The sequence below is a fragment of the Manis pentadactyla genome, chromosome X, assembly GCF_030020395.1.
Source record: "Manis pentadactyla isolate mManPen7 chromosome X, mManPen7.hap1, whole genome shotgun sequence".
Lineage (NCBI taxonomy): Eukaryota > Metazoa > Chordata > Mammalia > Pholidota > Manidae > Manis > Manis pentadactyla.
In genome coordinates, this window is record NC_080038.1 from 56,381,848 (window position 1) to 56,401,006 (window position 19,159).

General features: G+C 37.8%; 1 protein-coding gene across 6 annotated transcripts in view; it reads right to left on the reverse strand.

Moving 5' to 3' along the window:
* ASB12 (ankyrin repeat and SOCS box containing 12) overlaps nucleotides 1–19,159 on the reverse strand; it is a 174,973-nt gene that overhangs the window by 36,149 nt on the left and 119,665 nt on the right. For all 6 annotated transcript variants that reach the window (XM_057495621.1, XM_057495618.1, XM_057495622.1 and 3 more), the window contains one exon: nucleotides 13,771–13,896. The gene's annotated coding sequence lies outside the window, so the exon portion shown is untranslated. The remainder of the gene's footprint in view (nucleotides 1–13,770; nucleotides 13,897–19,159) is intronic.

The window sequence follows — 19,159 nt, forward strand, 5'->3', positions numbered from 1 at the left end:
GCTTCCACAGTTCTGTATGAAGAATTCACTCTTATAAAATCCTATAGATAAGGTGCCATATCTCTCTAGCTCTTTTCAATGTTTTTACTTTTGATTTAATTTTCAGAAGTTTAATTATAATGTGTCCTGGTATGGATTTCTTTGAGTTTTTTCTGTTTGGGGATCACTCAGATTCTTAAATCTTTAGGTTTGAATCTTCCATCAAATTTGGGAAATTTTCAGCCACTATTTTTCCAAATACTATTTAAGCCCCATTCTCTTTCTCCTTTTCATCTTTGATTACCAAGATATTAATGTTGTGGCTTTTTAAAATTGCTACAAAGTTCCCTAAGGCTCTGTTCATTTTTATTTTTTAGTCAATTTTCTGTTTTTCAGATTTAGTAAATCCTATTGATCTGTCCTTAAGTTCACAGATTTTATCCTCTGTTTTTCCTCCATTCTACTAGGATTCCATCTAGTGATGTTATTTTTTTTAGTTTCTATTACTGCATTTTTCAGTTGTGTAATCTCCATTTGATCCTTTTTAAAAAATAACTTCAATTTCTTTGCTAAGATTTTCTTTCTTGTTTGTTTTAAAATCAGAATTTTTCAAATAGTTTCAATAGCTTTTATGAGGGCAGTTTCAAATCCTGGTCACATAATTCCAATATCTGATTCATCTCAGTGCTGATGTCAGTTGTCTTTTATTATTTAAATTGTGATTTTCCTGGCTCTTGGTATTATGGGTGACTTTCTATTTTATCCTGGATAATTTTATTTAATATGTTAGGAGACTCTGGTTCCTATTTACATTTTCTATTTTAGCAGATCCTAGCCTAATTTTCTCAGCTGTAGTTCAAATGGGAGTTTAGGTTTTAGAGTCTTTGTGGTGCCATTTTGGTCTTCCTGGTTTATCTGTTGCCACTGGAGCTCCTACTGGCTTTTTTTTTAAGAAGTCCCTAATTTGTTTATTTATTTATTTATTTTTAAATTTTTAATTAATTAATTTTTGGTATCACTAATATACACTTACATGAACAACATTGTGTTTGCTATACTGCCTTCCCCGTGGCCTGCCACACTACATTATGTGTGCTAATCATAATGCCCCTTTTTCCCTTTATACCTCCCTTCCCACCCATCCTTCCCAGTCCCTTTCCCTTTGGTAACTGTTAGTCCATTCTTAGGTTCTGTGAGTCTGCTCTGTTTTGTTCCTTCAGTTTTGCTTTGTTTTTATACTCCACAGATGAGTGAAATCACTTGATACGTGCCCTTATCCGCCTGGCTTATTTCACTGAGCATAATACCCTCTAGCTCCACACATGTTGTTGCAAATGGTAGGATTTGTTTTCTTCTCATGGCTGAACAATATTCCATTGTATATATGTACCACCTCTTCTTTATCCATTCATCTACTGATGGACACTTAGGTTGCTTCCGTGTCTTAACTATTGTCATTAGTGCTGCTATAAACATGGGGGTGCATATGTCTTTTTCAAACTGGGCTCCTGCATTCTTAGGGTAAATTCCTAGGAGTAGAATTCCTGGGTCAAACGGTGTTTCAATTTTAAGTTTTTTGAGGAACCTCCATACTGCTTTCCACAATGGTTGAGCTAATTTACATTCCCACCAGCAGTGTAGTAGGGTTCCCCTTTCTCCGCATCCTCACCAGCATTTGTTGTTTATCTTTTGGATGTTGACCATCCTAACTGGTGTGAGGTGATATCTCATTGTGGTTTTAATTTGTATTTCTCTGATGATTAGTGATGTGGAGCATCTTTTCATGTGTCTGTTAGCCATCTGAATTTATTCTTTGGAGAAATGTCTGTTCAGATCCTCTGCCCACCTTTTAATTGGGTTATTTGCTTCTTGTTTGTTGAGGTGCATGAGCTCTTTGTATGTTTTGGATGTCAACCCCTTATATGTCATTTATGAATATATTGTCCCAAACTATAGGATGCCTTTTTGTCCTACTGATGTTGTCCTTTGCTGTACAGAAGCTTTTTAGTTTGATTTAGTCCCACTTGTCCATTTTTGCTTTTGTTTCCCTTGCCCAGGGAGATATGTTCATGAAGAAGTTGCTCATTAGATTTTTGCCTACATTTTCTTCTAAGAGTTTTATGGTTTCATGACTTACATTCAGGTCTTTGATCCATTTCAAGTTTACTTTTGTGTATGGTGTTAGACAATCATGCAGTTTTATTCTCTTATCTGTAACTGTCCAGTTTTGCCAACACCAGCTGTTGAAGAGGCTGTCATTTTCCCATTGTATATCCATGGCTCCTTTATTGTATATAAATTTAGCATATATCCTTGTGTTAATATCTGAATTACCTATTCTGTTCAACTGGTCTATGGCTCTGTTATTGTGCCAGTACCAAATTGTCTTGATTGCTGTGGCTTTGTAGTAGAGCTTGAAGTTGGGAAGCAAGATCCCCCCTGTTTTATTCTCCCTTTTCAGGATTGCTTTGGCTATTCAGGGTCTTTCATGGTACCATATGAATTTTAGAACTATTTGTTCCAGTTCATTGAAGAATGCTGTCGGTATTTTGATAGGGATTGCGTTGAATCTGTAGATTGCTTTAGGCAGGATCCTACTGGTTTTTACTTGTCCTGACTCTTAAGGTAGAAAGGCCTGTTTGCCCAGTGTCTCTCAGTGGAGGATGGGAGTCAGGCCTGCAAGAACCAAAAGGCTTCCCTGGCTCATCTCTTATTTTTACAGGGTCCCCCTGCCTATAGAGAAGGGATGAGCAGGACCTCTCTTGTTGATGTCTCCTGGCTACACCAATATCTCTGGGTGGGAAAGGGTAGGGATGGGAGCCCTTCACTTAGTTGTTTATTAGTGGCACGTAGGATCTTGATCAATCCCCAGTGCTGAAACTGCCAGGTTCACCTCTTGTCAAAGGGACTTCTTTTTGATCAAGGGGAGAAATGAGCCTACCTGGGCATCCCTCTGTTGTTACATTAGGGGTCAAGAAATACCCCAGCTGGACTGCTTTCTTCTTTTGGGTTGTTACTCCAGTCCTGGGGTGCCAAACTGTTTTTCTTACCACTTTTCAGGTATCTCCTTTGGTTGCTTCTTGTATTATTTCCAGGGTTTATAGCAGTCAGAGGGAGCGGTGAACAGTGAGTCTACAAAATCTTGTCTGGGCCAGAAGTCCAATCAATAGTATTTTATAGCACAATATTCTGAAGAGAGGCAGTATTTTAAGGAGTTAGTTTTGTGTTCCCATAGCCTATGTACTAGCTTTGTGACATAGACACAATTTCAGCTACTTAAAACACATGAAATATATTTAAAGCTTAAGGCCTGGCACAGATGAGCCACTCAATAGGTAGGTTATTTAATATCTTTCCCTAGTAATCTAGTTCAAACCACCGTTTTAAACATAATGCAACAGAAGCCCAGAGAAATGAGAGAGCCTTTCAAATGTGCTCTCACATATACCCAAGTGACTTTTTTCCCCAAAGCCCAAAAGTATACTGTGTCAGTTCTTCATTATTTGGATCCTTACTTCTATATTGTAGTTCTGGTTCAGTTGGACAGGATTTTCAGATTGAAATAATACCAATTTATATCTGAAGAACACCTCCAAATTTACAAAATGCTTTTGCATTTATAACTTCTCTTGGTTGCCATAATCACAGTGTGAGACTAGCAGGGTAGAGATTGTTCCTACTTTGCAAATAAGGAAACACAGTAGTCAGGGAGTGACTCATCCTAAAGAGATTTCTCATTCAGGGCCTATCCTTGACACCTTTTCCCCTGTGAAACCAGACTTTTACTGGGTGACAGGAGGCTGTGGGAATAATTGATTTCAGGGAACCCAGCTTGCCATGTCCTTGGCTATAGTATAGCTAATGCAGTGGGTTACCTTGGGACTATATAATGGAATCCAAATTCAGGCTTCCATTCTATTCCTTCCATTCCATTCCATTCCATTCCAGGCTTACATTGTAGTACCCTGAGAACTTGGGAGGTCAAATTAACCTTAGAGAGTTTGATGGTAACAAAAACCCTCCCAGGTAGATGACATTATCCATCTAAATAGGTCACCTCAGGGAAGGAGATATGTTAAATCAGAAAGGAGATTGCTCATTTCCAATAAAGGGAAAGTATAGCCCAGGAAGGCAAGATTGAAATTTGGTGTAAAAGAAAGCTGTAGCCTGGCCAAACAACAGGGAGTTTGTTGAATAAACTGTAACTCATATGGTGAGATACTATGTGGCCATTAAAAATGACAAGATTGATTTACATTTACTGAAATGGAAAGATGTTCAAAATTAAGAAACTTACCTAGGAGTGTATAGTATGATCATATTTTTGTTGTCTATGCATGTATGTAGATTTATCTCTGCATAGAGGAATTATGATGCCTTTGTTTGGTTCTCTATATTTTAGAAACACTCTATATAATGAAAAAAAGATTTCTTAATTGTAAAAGAGAGCCATCGTCTAATCCACTTATTGTGAAATAAATGTCTGTGCCTCCCAAAATTTATACGTTGAAATTCTACTTTCCAATAAAATGGTAATAGTAGATGGGGCTTTGGGAGATGATTAGGATTAGATGAGATTATAAATATGGAACCCTCATGAATGGGATTAGTGCCATTTTAAGAATCATGAGATTCTTATAGTTTTGTCTAAAATCAGGCATCCTCTCTGAGACCTGTCTTGTCTTATTTTAACATCAGCAGGGCATACCTTAACCTACATGCAGATTTTCTGCCTTTATAAGGTGGTTCATCTGTTAAAACTAGGTCAGGGTACCTTTTGCTGAAGGCATGCCACCTTTCCTTTTATTAGTAGCTATTACACAGCAACCTTACATACACAGAACCTCACATGCTTCTTTCTCTGCTCTCCACCATGAGGTTATAGCAAAAAGACAGTTGTCTAGAAAGTGAGCTCTCACCAGACACCAAATCCACTGGCAGTATGATCATGGACTTCCCAGCATCCAGACTGAAAAATAAATATTTGTTAAACCACCCAGTCTCTGGCATATTATTATAGTAGCCTGAATAGACTAAGACAGACATTGTATTGTAACCTTACTGTATTTTAACCTTATTTTATAAAGACATCGTGTCAAGAGTAGGAAAGAACCTAGAAAAAAAGGAAGCCTAAAAATAAGAATTGGTCAGTTTGGTCAACAGCAACAGGACTGAAAGTAGGAGGAGGCTAATATATTTTGGCTGCTTTTTTTTTCAAGTACCAGGCAGTTTACCAGGTAGTACTTTATATGTTAGCTCAGTTAAACTGCACAACCACCCTGTATGGAAGGTATAATTATTATCCTCATTTTTCAGATGAGGCCTTTGAGGTTCACAGAGAAATAACTTACTCAAGGACATACAGCTAGTAAATGGCAAAGCCAGGACTAGAATCCAGGTCTCTATGTGTTCTACCTGCTGGAGGCCTGGGACATGTGTTTCCTAGAGAGGTAGGCTATGCTATGGGGCAAGGAGAGATCACTGGCCTCTTTTTTGGTCTGGAAGAAACAATTCCTGTTTTCATGAGGCTCCATGTATACTGGGCATGGGGCAAGGGCCCTGGATGGGAATGAAGAGCCTGATCCCTGGACAGGTCTACTCTGATGTGAATGAACCAAATGGCATTCATTCAGATAGTATGCTTTTGTGAGTTAACTTCATGTTGGTCTTGTACTCACAGTTGATCAGTGACAGCTAGACCCTGTACTCTATAGTTTTGTCTAAAATCAGGCATCCTCTCTGAGACCTGTCTTGTCTTATTTTAACATCAGCAGGGCATACCTTAACCTACATGCAGATTTTCTGCCTTTATAAGGTGGTTCAACTGTTAAAACTAGGTCAGGGTACCTTTTGCTGAAGGCATGCCACCTTTCCTTTTATTAGTAGCTATTACACAGCAACCTCACATACACAGAAGATTGAAGGCTTTTAATTTTAGACCAAGAACTGTATCACCTTCAACCCAACATCTTCAAACTGGAACACAACTGCAGAAGAGGTTCAGTGAGCAATTTGGCCCTGGCCTAAATAAATGGCAGTTAACATTCTGATGGGGTCACCCACCCCTACCCCAACAGTATGACAGGTTCAAGATAACGCACAAAGGGTCAACCATACATATTATTGTATCTTGGCAAGTTTAGACTTCAGCTGTTGTGACAGTATCATTCTGTAAACCTGGGGCTAATAAAGATTCAGGTTCTCAAAGAATCTATGCAGCTTAGATTCTGATTTATATATCAGTTGCATGATGTCCATGCAGGCATGTGGCTAACGTTAACACACCAGATTAACAATGGTCATATATTTGAATCCTTCTTCTAAAGCTGCCTGATTAATATATCCCAAGGCAAAGGTCAATTGTTCCATCATCAATTTGGTTTGTATCTCTGGCTTAACATGTCCTAAAATCCTCATGGCACTTAGATGGACAATATTAAAGTCAGAAGTCTAGAATTAAAAGTTTTTATTCTTGGATAAATTCTTTTCATTTGAATGCCCAAATGACCTGAGAGACCAAATGCTACTAAAGTTATAGTAAACACATATACATATACAAATACTCTTACTATGAGTTATATTCCAAAAGGATTGAACTTGTTAGCTGTTCCTAATGCCTGAGACACTGTTAACTAGAATACAGAATGAGCTCTGTTTCAGAACTAGGATACACATTCTGCATTCCTATTGGCATTCACAAAATACAGAAACAACCTTGTCTGCAAATGTGAGTGAGGTAGGGACATAGAAATACTTTATGTGACCTGGTATGGCCAACTGCATGTGAGGTGTGATCAGACATGAGTCTTTGAACAGTGATCACCTAGTGATTTTGGTGTACATATTCTCTCCTGCCTGGCAGGGGACCAATGATGTTTCAGCTGCAATGAGGCAAACAAAGGGTTTAGGACTCATGTGCCTTAGGGACATATTAAGGGAGAGAATACCACTCACCATCCTTAAACCTTTAAAAGAAAAGAAAACTCAGTGTCACACTGACAACGAGAAAAATATTGACAAAGAAAATACACAACTCAGAGCATTCTTAAAGAAAGTTTCTACCAGTGTAAAAGACAGCCTTAAAATAAAATATGTCAGCTACAGTACTGTCTGGAAAAGACGATCTTTCCTGGACCTTACTGGAGCACATGAAATGTTAAGTAGCACGAATGCTGGTAATCCTGGATTTGTATATAACTCATTTTGCTTAACCGGCCAGGTGTATTTCTGTATTACCCTATCTTCCCTCCTGCCCTGCCCTGACTTTCTCCACAATTGGGATTTTCTGAGGGCTGTTACAGGGCTCTGTAAAGAGTCAACTCCATGAAAATGGTTGAAAGGCAACAAAGCTTTGGGAGGGAAAGTGGTTTTTAGGTCACCCCCAAAGCTTTAAAAACACCAAGGGACAGGGCATTGGACTTAACATGGAAGTTATTGGTCTTACACAGGCCAACTTCTGAACATGTTTTTGTTTAACTTAAGCAAGACACACAGGCCTAAATTAGACAGCTGCTTTTAAGGTGAACTTGCTTTTTTATGTGAAGACAAGTAACAAGTCACAGAGCATGTAACACACTTTTACTTGCACTGACACCTAAAGGAGACATGGGTTGTGTGATTGGTGATGAAACCAATATTTCCTGTTTAAGGGGAAGGTACAGACCATCAGTCTCATAGTCAGAATCAGAGAAGACATGTTCTGTACAACTCAAAAATCATTATTTTTGTCTTGGAAAAGTTTCTATGCTGCCATCAAATGCTTTGAAAACAAAATTGCCTTTAAAAAGACAACAAACTGAGAGTCTTTTACAACCCTAAATCTTTTCCCTTGTCCTTTGTCTGTTAGGTGTCATCTAACAGCCAAGCCACTTCTTCACATTATATTATATATATATTTTTAAAATTCTTGTAGGAAAAAACTTAAGGCTAAATGCATGTCTACTTTTTGTCTGTTTTTAAATGTCCATATCAAAAGTAAGGATTTGGCAGTTAGAAGAAAGCCATCAGATTTGGTTGGAATCATATCTGTCTGTATCATACATAGGATTCTGGGAGGGAGAGGCCTGAGGGTAGGGGACAGATTGGTACAACAGATATAACTAAATCATATACACTGGGAATTAAGAGAGAATGTGAGAACAATCTTCCCAGGTATAAACCAATCTAAAGTATAGTATACCCCTTTTGAAAGAAGTATTTTTCTTTAAGGTAATTTATATTTCCCTATACAACTGTTTGAAAAAGGGCCACTTTATAGTGTTTTCATAGATTTTAAAGTGGTATATCAAAGCTTAATAATATCAAGTACAGGTACTAAATGTTTAATAAAAGCTAGTAATATAACAAAGATCTGAGACAGTTATTAAAGTTCTCTTTCTGGCAAATTCAGGTCAAGCTTAAGTATTTGCCAGTTTGGTCTGAAAAGCACATCTTAAAAAGACTTGAATTCCTTCTGGTTGGAAGTGATCAGGGAAAGATTTTACTTTCATTGAAGTGTGTGGTGTGTCTTAGACAAAAGGTATCTATGTATGTTGACAGGGAATAACAACTGACTTGGCAGTAACTGAACACAGTTTCTAGGGTGACTTTTCAAAGATACCTGTGTCCAATATACATGCACTACAAGCTTTCTATTCCTCCACTGTTAGTTACAAACAGTTTCAGGTTTTCATTCATATACCAAACCCTAATCCTGAATTTCTTCTTTAAAAAGTAGACTATAGTTATTCCTTAGGTTTATTATTTAGGGTTGTTTTATATATTATTATGAGAAATCTGGCATTCTATAAACTGAGTAACTAATTAGTGAATTTAAAAAAATGGTGTTCATGCAGAATCTGAGCATGACCATAAGCATAGGCACAGAGCTTGTCTCATGCTTAGAAAAGATAAGCAGTAACTCCAGGCCTGTGAAACTTGTTTAGGAAATAGGCAGAGGTCAGGTTAATGGATGAGACAGTGGCAAATGTATAAATGCCTCCTCCTTATTTAAGTGGAATAGTCACATGAGAATGGAATTTCTTCTCAGGGAACTGGAAGGGTAGGGCAGTGTGGGAGGGAATCACATTCTTTCACAGCACAGATGCTATATAAGAGTATGAAATGAAAGCCACTAATAGATCATTTTTTCTAGCAAACCCACCAACTTTCCTTCAGGATCTTCTCTCTGTTGCTAAGCTCCTGACTACAGATAGCTACTGGGTTTTTATCAGTGTATGAATATTTCGATTCCACTGAACATTTTGCTTCTCTCAGATTTTCAAATCTAAATATAAAACAGGGGGGTATTTGGTTTTGGGAATAAACAGGGGATTTGTACAAGGTTTTCCTTCATTGGGTGTATGTTATACACAAGCAAAAATGGGACACGTTGGGGAATAAAAATAATAAAGTCCAAACAAATTAACCTCACAGATGTTTAGGCTGAAATGGATTCCATGGCATTAGATCCTCAACAAAATAAGATAGTCTTAAACATTTTTATTTTGATTTTGGAAATACCAGTGTTGCTCTTTACCACTTCTCAGTTTAGAATTGTATTGAAAAGACCTTTTCATTATTAATTTTGTTTTGGATCTAAAAAATAAGGTTTGGTACTATGTACTGCCTTTTTTCAGGTCTGTAGAAATAAGTCTGAGACTTTAAAACTAATTTTTATAAGATTTGCAAAAGCTGCATTTTGCCATTTGCCTTTTTCCTTTACCTGAAAAAACCTTAACACTTTATCTGGACTATCATGCTAGTTAATGGACTGTAAAACTTAGACTGAGATATGGGAAAAAGCTCTGGATATAGAGCAAGATCGGGAATAGACTCGCTTGTAGCATATGATTGATATGTCATCCTCTTTGACAACTTCCCCATAAAGTCAGGGTTAGGTGGAGCCACAAGTTAAAATGATTTGCAAAAATCCCAGTTTTTCCCGCAGAAGTAAGAAGTCAAATGGCAACAGGCAACATCTGATGATTTAAGTTTTATATAGACAAGGACCAAATTGTGGAAAGAGGATCAGAGGAGATACATTAGGAAATTACCTTGATACTTTAAAATTATAGAAGCAAGGCAGTTATCAAGAAGAGATAAGTAGAAAAATGGCCCCTATGTATAAATAGAAAAGACTCAAATGGATTAGTTCTTTAAAAACACAATTAAAACAGCTACCAGAAAAATAGCCATAGACATATGGAAAAAGACAACCAAAAATGATTTAGTGTTCTTCCTCTAAAGAGGAAGGTTGTTTTGGGTCCATATTTTAGCTAAGGGTAAGAAATCAAGGAACTATCCTAGATCTTCCCTCCTACTTCTAACACTTAAAAGGCCCCTCATTTCTAAAAGTAATTAATAAGGTAATCCTTTAGAGAAGTCTATGTTTACAACTGACTGAGGTAGTAGCAGGGATGGCTCTTTCACTAAGACATCTCATTTTTTAGCTTAAACCATACAGAGTATTTGGAATAGACATCTTGTGTGAGGACCTGAATTCTGTTGGCAGTAGGAGTTCTGAAAATGCTGACAATATATAGTGCATGACTCACACGTCCCTATAGGAAAGTGTACAGCAAATGTATAAACCCCAAAGGAAAAATCTGGTGTTTAAAAATAAGAAACACATTCCTTCCTCCAAGAGTATTTGGGCCTGCTATAAGAATAGATTTTTTTAAATGTGCTAATTATATCTAAAAATCCACAAACTTGATGTGACGCCTACAGTGTCTAAAACAGGCCTCTCTTTAGGTCTTTTTATGAAGACCAGTGGTTTTGCTTCTGTAGGCACTAGAAGTCTGAGATACTAGACTGGTTCCATGATTTCATTTTCCTTAACAATCAACCAACTTCAACAGGGTCTTAATTCTCCACTGTTACAATCTTTTCACTTTGTTCTCATGTTACAGCAGTAAGGGTAGAAAAGTAGAGGAAGTTGATCGTTAAGGAAAATGAAATCATGAACCCTGTCTAGTATCTCAGCAACATTTCTGATGTTAAATCCCATTCTAAAACAGTAACATACTCTCTTTCTTGCCTACATTCTGGGCTGCTTGACATGTATATACTATTTGATTAATCAGTAAAGTCCCTAACTCCCCTACCAGATTCTTAAGTGGGAAAAGGGGTGCCCTGGCTCCCCTCATTTAAAACAATTGGAAAAGCAGCATATCTGTCTTTTGGATATGGGTACTGCAGGTGTACCTAGCATGGAGGCAGATGGTAGCTAACTGTTGCTTGGTGCAGCCTGCCTCCTTGGTACTGCATTTGGTGATTTCTATGTCTTCAGAGACACCCATGCTCCCAGAGGAGCACATGGACCCAGAGATGCTAATGTCTCCAGGGAAGCCCACTGCCCCAGAGAACTCCCTGGCCTCAGAGATGCCTGTGTCACTAGAGAAGTACACATCCCCAGAAATGTTTGTGGCCCTAAGGCTGCCCAAGATTCCACAACAGTTATGGTGGAGGTCTGTACACTGGCTTTTCACTTGATCCATCTGAACGTGAAGGACTCCTTCTCTAGACAGGGTGCCATTTTCCACCAAGGTATTCAGGTCTCCATCGATACCCATAAAGCCAAGAGGATTGGCCAAAGGACTTCCCAGATAGTGAGATAATAAATTCCCTAATTGAGAACAGGTACAGATTTCTTCTGGTACTTCATTATGGGCTTTCAGTTTCTGTCACAGGAACAAGGAATGGTTGAAACAAATTAGAAACAGGAGAAAAATTAGGCAAATATCATGTTGACCTGCAGAGATCCTGACTGCTGTCACTTATATGGTAGCAAGTGACCTTTTGCCTCCTCCTTACCATCTTATCATCTTTTCTTCATCACTTGACATAGTACTTTAAAAGCCCTATCATAAAGGATCTGCAAGCATCTTGTATCTATAAATGTTCTTTATTCTGATAAATGTACTTACATTACTGAGAGTAGGAAAGGTAAAGGAGAAAATAACTAACATTTATTGAATACCTCTATGTGCTGGGCACTTTACATACAGTACTTCCTTTTATAGTTATAAAATCCTACTAGTTAGGTATTAGCTATATTTTACAGATGAGAAAACTGAGGTTTAGAGAATTTAAGTAAGTAACCCCAGTTCACACATTTAGGAAGTGGTACAGCTGGGATCTGACCCTTCCTATTCTTGATGCTAAAGTCTGACTTACCCCATGTTACCTACAATGGATATTTTCACTTTCAGGGATAATGCAATGATTAACTGATACAACAGTGATTCTTAACTTTTTAATAGATTTTTTTTAATCTGAGGAAAAAGATGGACCTTCTTTTCAGAAAACTGCATGCATGCACGTGTGTGTACATGAGACAGCACACACACAGATTTTTGGTATAATTTACCCCTGAAGGGCATCTGTGGACAGCTATGGGTTCATGGACTAGTTAAGAGCTCCTGCCTCAGGGTACAGGCATAGAATTTTTATTTTCCTGAAAATCACACAATCACATACACACAAAAACAAATGTGATAACCTTTGGAGGGTAGAACTGAATGGGTAGTGGCTGGGGGACTCTCAAACTTTTCATTTTGTACATTTTTGTATTTTGTATATTCTAACTTTACACTTTTACTACCTTTTTAAAAACATTTACTACCTTTTTAAAAACATTAACAGGATTATCTGAGTGATAATATTATGGGTCAGTTTTGTTTTTCTTCTCTGTGTTAATACAAGAATGTTAGTAATAGTTATATATACATTTTAAAAGGAAGACTTACTTTAAACTCAAAGAGTGATCTGATTCTATCTAGAATGAATCTCATTCTCTCTCAGGAGCTAGGTGAGTAAGAGGGCTGGGTATAGAGTAGGGGACTTACTCTGGGGGCCTTGTGGAAAAGGCTATTAATAGTTAAAAGAGGAGGCACAGACTGTAGGAAAAATTTTCCCTACTTCTCAGTTTGTTTAGGGCTAGGCCTTCTTGGGGCTACTGCTTTCCTTTGTTTCCTATGATTTTAAGTTACACTTCAGTTTTATCTTTTCTTTTTCTTCTTTTTAAAACATGGAACCATGTAACTGACTGTTGCCTCCCAAGATAACACAACATTCAAAAGTTTGGGAATTGATATAATCACAATACATTTTTTTCCACAAAAAAAGGATATTTGTTTACTTATAGGGAGCAGAAAAGCTATGCTGTATCTGACCTAAAGTAGGTTCATGCCTAGTTCTTAAAGAGCAAACCCTTTCCAAGAATTTTTTTCTACGAGATATCTTTTCCCTTTCATTCAAACACACACATGGGGACCCTTAGATTCCAGAAGCAGCTCAGCATTTTCCATATTTTGAAAGGACCTTGTTTAACCTATAATTAAAAACAAGTGTCTGACTTTGGTTTTGCTGGTATTGTAAAGCAAAATCATACACATAGCATGACCACTCAATGAACAGAGTTTGCAATCTAAAATGGGAAGGAAGTCAAAATTTTTGTAAGGTTTTCCTAATTGGAAACATAACAATTTCATTGTTCTTATCAGTACACCAAAGATGTTATTCTTTTGATGGCTAACAAATGCCAGTATAATTTCCCTGCCATTCCCTCTTGTTTCTCCTAATAAATCCATCCAAATCCTAAAAGGAACAAACCCACTTGTTTAATTAACTAGTTGAGTATATTTACCACTTTCCATTGGAGGTAAGAAAGAGTTGTGCCCCAGAGCTTTGTAGACACAGGACACCTGGAAGCCAGAAAGTATAACAAGCCAGCCAGGAAGCTTCTCAGAGTAACAATTCAACTCCAAGTGGGCTGGACCTACCCAGAAGGGATGAGAGTCTCCTCACCTTTTCTAATTTGTGCACATCTATGTCCAGACTTGCACTCTGCTTCTTAATTTTCAGGAGGCTTTCTAGCATATTTTGCTTGGGCTGGAGCCCTTGTCAAAGCGGTTATACATTCCACACCAGAACCTTGAATAAAGAAAAATAAAAATAAGTGGGTTAATTTAGCTGGGGGAATAGATTACTATGTTTTCCTTGTGTCAGGGAAATGTTAGATTGCTAGGTGGGAAGATCTCAAAAGTAAGGGAGTTCTGATGTTATTAAAAAAATTGGGCATGCTTATAATTCGAGTAAAGTTCATCATCTTCTTTATTCATTCATCTATTGATGGACACTTAGATTGCTTCCATACCTTGGCTATTGTAAATGATGCCAAGTTCATCATCTTCTTTATTCATTCATCTATTGATGGACACTTAGATTGCTTCCATACCTTGGCTATTGTAAATGATGCAGCAATAAACATAGGGGTGCATATATCTTTTTGAATCAGGGATTTTATTTTCTTTGGGTAAACTTCTAGAAATGGTATTGCTAGTACATATACACAATGGAATATTATTCAGCCATAAAAAGAAAAGAAATCCTGCCATTTGCAACAAAATGGTTGGATCTAGAAGGTATTATGCTCAGTGAAATAAACCAGGCAGAGAAAGACAAATACCATATGATTTCACTTATTTGTGGAATAAAGTACATAACAAAACAGAATGAACAAAAAAGCAGTAGACTCATAGACACTGAGAAGTGACTGGTGGTTACCATGAGGAAGGGGATGGAGTGAACGGGTGGGGAGGGCAAGGGGGATAAGTGGCACAAAAATTCTCAATCATAATGTAGGTTGGTCATGGGGACAATAGTAAAGCATGGAGAATATAGTTAATGATTCTGTAATACCTTCCTGTGTTGACAGATAGTAGCTGAACTAGTTGGGGGGGAGAATTTAATAATATGGATAACTGTTGAACCAATGTGTTGCACACTTGAAACTAATATGATCGTATATCAACTATACTTCAATTTAAAAAAAAGAGTAAAGTTTCTAGCAGAAAGATCTGTGCTGAAAGAGACACTCTGGACTTGAGCAAATTTGAGCTTCTTCTTAAAAATTAACCTTTTTATTTTGAGATAATTATAGATTCATATGAAGATTTAACAAATATCAGTGATATTAGCAAGATGGAAAACTAGGATGCTCCAGGCCCTTGTTCCCCCATGGAAATGCTAAATAAACAATAATGGATGGATCAAAGTAGATTTGTGAGAACTCTAGAAACCAGTTATGAAGCTACAGTAGCCAAATGAATGCCTAACTAAAAAAAAGCTGTATCCAAAACAGAAAAAATCATAGTGCTTTTGCTCATCCTTGACCCACCCCTTCCCAGTGCAGCACAGAGCAATTGAGAGGATTGTGCCCAATTCCCAGTTTCTCCTTCAGGATAGAAGGAAAAAAGTGGAAGTTGCTTGTAACACTCTGGCTTGTGTATAGGCAGCCCAAGGGATTGGTTTCTGTTTCTCCTGACTTGGAACACTGACAGGAATGGTGGCACAGTTTGCTTATCAGGCTGGAGGCTACACAAAGCAGTGGTAGGTGAGAGCTGCAGGTGTTCTGCATATCCATGAGTGCCTAGCGGCCAGAGATTATGGGCAAATGAAGACAAGAGAACTTCAAGAGATGGGTGAAACTCTGAGGGAAATTAGTCTATTTAAAAGCAGCCAAGTATATGGGGAATGGGAATAAAAGCACATGCACAGGCACAGGGAAGATGCCTTTCCAGAAAAGGTTTAAGTGGATCCTGAGCCTTTACACTGGGCTGATCAGTGTAGGCATTCCCTGGTATAGAGTTAGTCCACAAAAACTGGGAGAAGTAGCTGCTTTTTAAATGCCTGAATTTCAGCAAAAGAGGATGAGTCATAAAATGGAATGGGGAAACAGTTCAATCAAAGGAACAAAATAAATATCCAGAAACTGACCCTAAAGAAGCACAGGCCTATAGCTTACTTGATAAAAAATAAAACAACTGCTTTAAATAAGCCCAGTGAACTAAGAAAAAAACAGTGCACAAGTAAAATGAGGAAATTGATTTAGGACCAAAATGAGAATGTCATGAAAGAGATAGAAATTATAAAAAGAACCAAACAGGAATTCTGGAGTTTAAAAAAAAATCACAAAAACTGAATTGAAAAGTTCACTAGAGTTCAACAAAAATTTAATCTGACAGAAGAATTAGCAAACCTGAACACAGGTCTTGAAATTATTGAGTCAAAGGAACAAGAAGGAAAGAGAATGAAGAAAAGTGAATAAAGTCTAAGGAATTTATGTGATACCATTAAGTGCACTAATACAGGCATTATGGGAGTTCCAGAAGAAGTGAGAGAGAAAGGCATGGAGAGGTTATTTAAAGAAATAATGGCTGAAAACTACCCAAATTTGAGGACAGAAATGAACATACAAGAAGCTTAATGAGCAGTTGGAGCAAGATGGCGGAATAGGAGGTCACTATGATAACCTCCTCCAATGTACACTCTGAGGAGGCAACTACATTGAATAGAACTTACTCTGAAAATTACCTGAAGACCATAGAACAGACCATCCATACTTTATAAAGAAGAAAAGACGACACTGAGAAGAGTAAAGGGGCAGAGACATGACCAGTTGGGATCCAAGCCCTTCTCCTATCAAAGCACACAAGTGGGAAGGAGAGGAACAGAATGGGAAGGGGATAAAGTCCCAGGAACCTGGCACACCTGTTCCTGAGGATCTGATCCAGGAAGATGAGTCAACTTCGCATTGTGTTTTGAAGATTAATGGGGCTGGACACAGGGAGAGTTGGAGTGCTGTGGGGGGTCCAAGTCTCTGCTCACTTGTGGAGGATTGGTGTGTTCTGCCTATCCCTTGAGAGCCAACACAGAGGCAGAAGGCAGAAGTTAGAAAGATTTGCTAGCTTTGGGAAGTGTGCTGGAGGGACAGTGGTCTGAAGAAGCACCCTCCAGATAAGAAAAGGCAGTAAGACAACATTTTTCCAGTCTTCCCTCAGCCTAAATAGTGGGCCACTTGTTGAAGTCATCTGTGAAACTTTCCACCTACCCCAATGGCTCGGCCCTGGTATGCCCCTGCAGACCTGCCCCACCCAACATATTTAGCCTGGTATTTAGCCATTGCTGGCAGACAGGCAGAGGATGGCCCTGAGCACAACACATCCCAGAACAAATGCCAGAGATCACACAAAGGTGCAGAAGTGGGAATTGACCATTGCTGGCAGACAGGCATACAAAGGTGGGGACCCACCATTGATGGCAGGCCAGAAGAAGGTGGGCCCCACTCACAGTCCACCAACAGCAATCAGGGCACATCCACAACACAGAGCTGGGCTCTGGTGAGTAGGAGGTTTTGCATTTCTAGGCACTGTAGGACATGTACTGCATAAAGTGACTATTTTCAAGACCAGGAGGCATAGCTAATCTATCAAATACAAAATAGGAAATACAGAGACCCAGAAAAAATAAGGAGGCAGAGGAGTATGTTCCAAACAAAAGAAACAGACAAAACTCCAACAAAAGTGCAAAATGAAATGGAGCGAAGCAATCTTTCTGATAAAGAATTCAAAGTAATGATTATAAAGATATTCCCTGAACTGGGGAAAGGAATTGAAAAGCCCAGTGAGAACTTCAACAAAAAGAAAGAAAAAAATACAGAAAAGCCAGCCAGAGCTAAAGAATAAAATAACAAAAAGGAAAAAATACAATAGAGGAATGAATAGTAGGCTGCAGGAGGCAAAGCAATGGATCAGCAAGCTGGAAGTCAGAGTAGTGGAAAGTAATGAAGCTGAAGAACAGAGAGAAAAAATAATTTCTAAATGTGAGAAGATGCTAAGACAGCTGTGAGACAACTCCAAATGAAACAATATTCACATAATATGGGTCCCAGAATGAGAAAAGAGAGAAAAATTCAATATGAAGAATTAATAGCTAAAAAATGGCCAAATCTGGGGAAGGAAACAGATATCCAGGTCCTGGAAGTACAGAGAGCCCCTAACAAAATGAAGCCAAGGAGGTCCACACCAAGACACGTAGGATTTAAAATAGCAAAGATTAAAAATAAAGACAGAATCTTAATAGCAAGAGGAGAAATGCAGACAATTACCTACAAGAGAAACCTCATAAGGCTATCAGCAGATTTCTCAGCAGAAACATTGCAGGCCAAAAGGTATTGGCATGAAATATTCAAAATACTGAAAAGGAAAAATCTATAACCAAGATTACTCTGGTACCCAGGAAGGTTATCATTCAGAATTGAAGAAGAGATTAAAAGATTTTCAGATAAATGAAGGTTAAAAAAATTCGTCACCACTAAATCAGCCTTGCAGGATACATTAAAGGGACTTCTTTAGGTGCAAATGCTCTTAAGTAGAAATGTTTTCATCAGTGAAAACCAACCTAGAGTAAAGGCAGCAGACCAATCACAAAGACAGTATGAAGATCAAAAGACAAAAGCAGCAAAATTAATTATACACAATATTAGTGAAGGGATACACAAAATAAGATGTAGATTATGACATCATATATATAAAATGTGGAGGGGGGAAGAATAAAAAAGTAGTACCTTCAGAATGTGTTAAAAATTAAGCAACCATACACCTAATATAGACTGTTTTTTATATATATAGGAAGCTATACATTAACTTTATGGTAACCACAAACCTAAGCCCATAACAGACATACAAAATATAAAAGGAAACCAACCAAAAAACTAAAGAAAACAGTCAAATCACAAGGAAAGAGAGCAAAAGAGGAAGAAAGAACAGAAAGGAACTACAAACACAACCAGAAAACAATGAACAAAATGGCAGTAGCACATATGTATCAATATTTGCCTTACCTGGAAATGGAGTAAATGCACAAAACAAAAGACAAAGTGTGGCAGAATGAATAAAGAAACAAGACCCATCTATATGCTGCTTACAAGACTTACTTCAGACCTAAAGACACATATAGGCTGAAACTGAAGGGATCATAAAAGATTTTCCATGCAAATAGAAGAGAGAAAAAAGCAGCAGTAGCAATACTTACCATACAGAATAGAGTTCAAAACAAAGAAAGTAAGAAGAGACAAAAAGGGCATTACAAAATGAAAAAGGGATCAGTCCAACAAGAGGATGCAAAAATTATACATATTTATGCACATAACATAGGAGCACCCAAATATGTAAAGCAAATATTAACAGACCTAAAGGGAGAAGTTGACAATAATACAATAATAGTAAGGAACTTTAACAACACCCCTATATATCAATAGATAGATCATCCAGACAGAAAATAAATAAGGAAACAGAGGCATTGAATGACACATCAGACCAACTGGACTTAACAGATACATACAGAACATTCCATC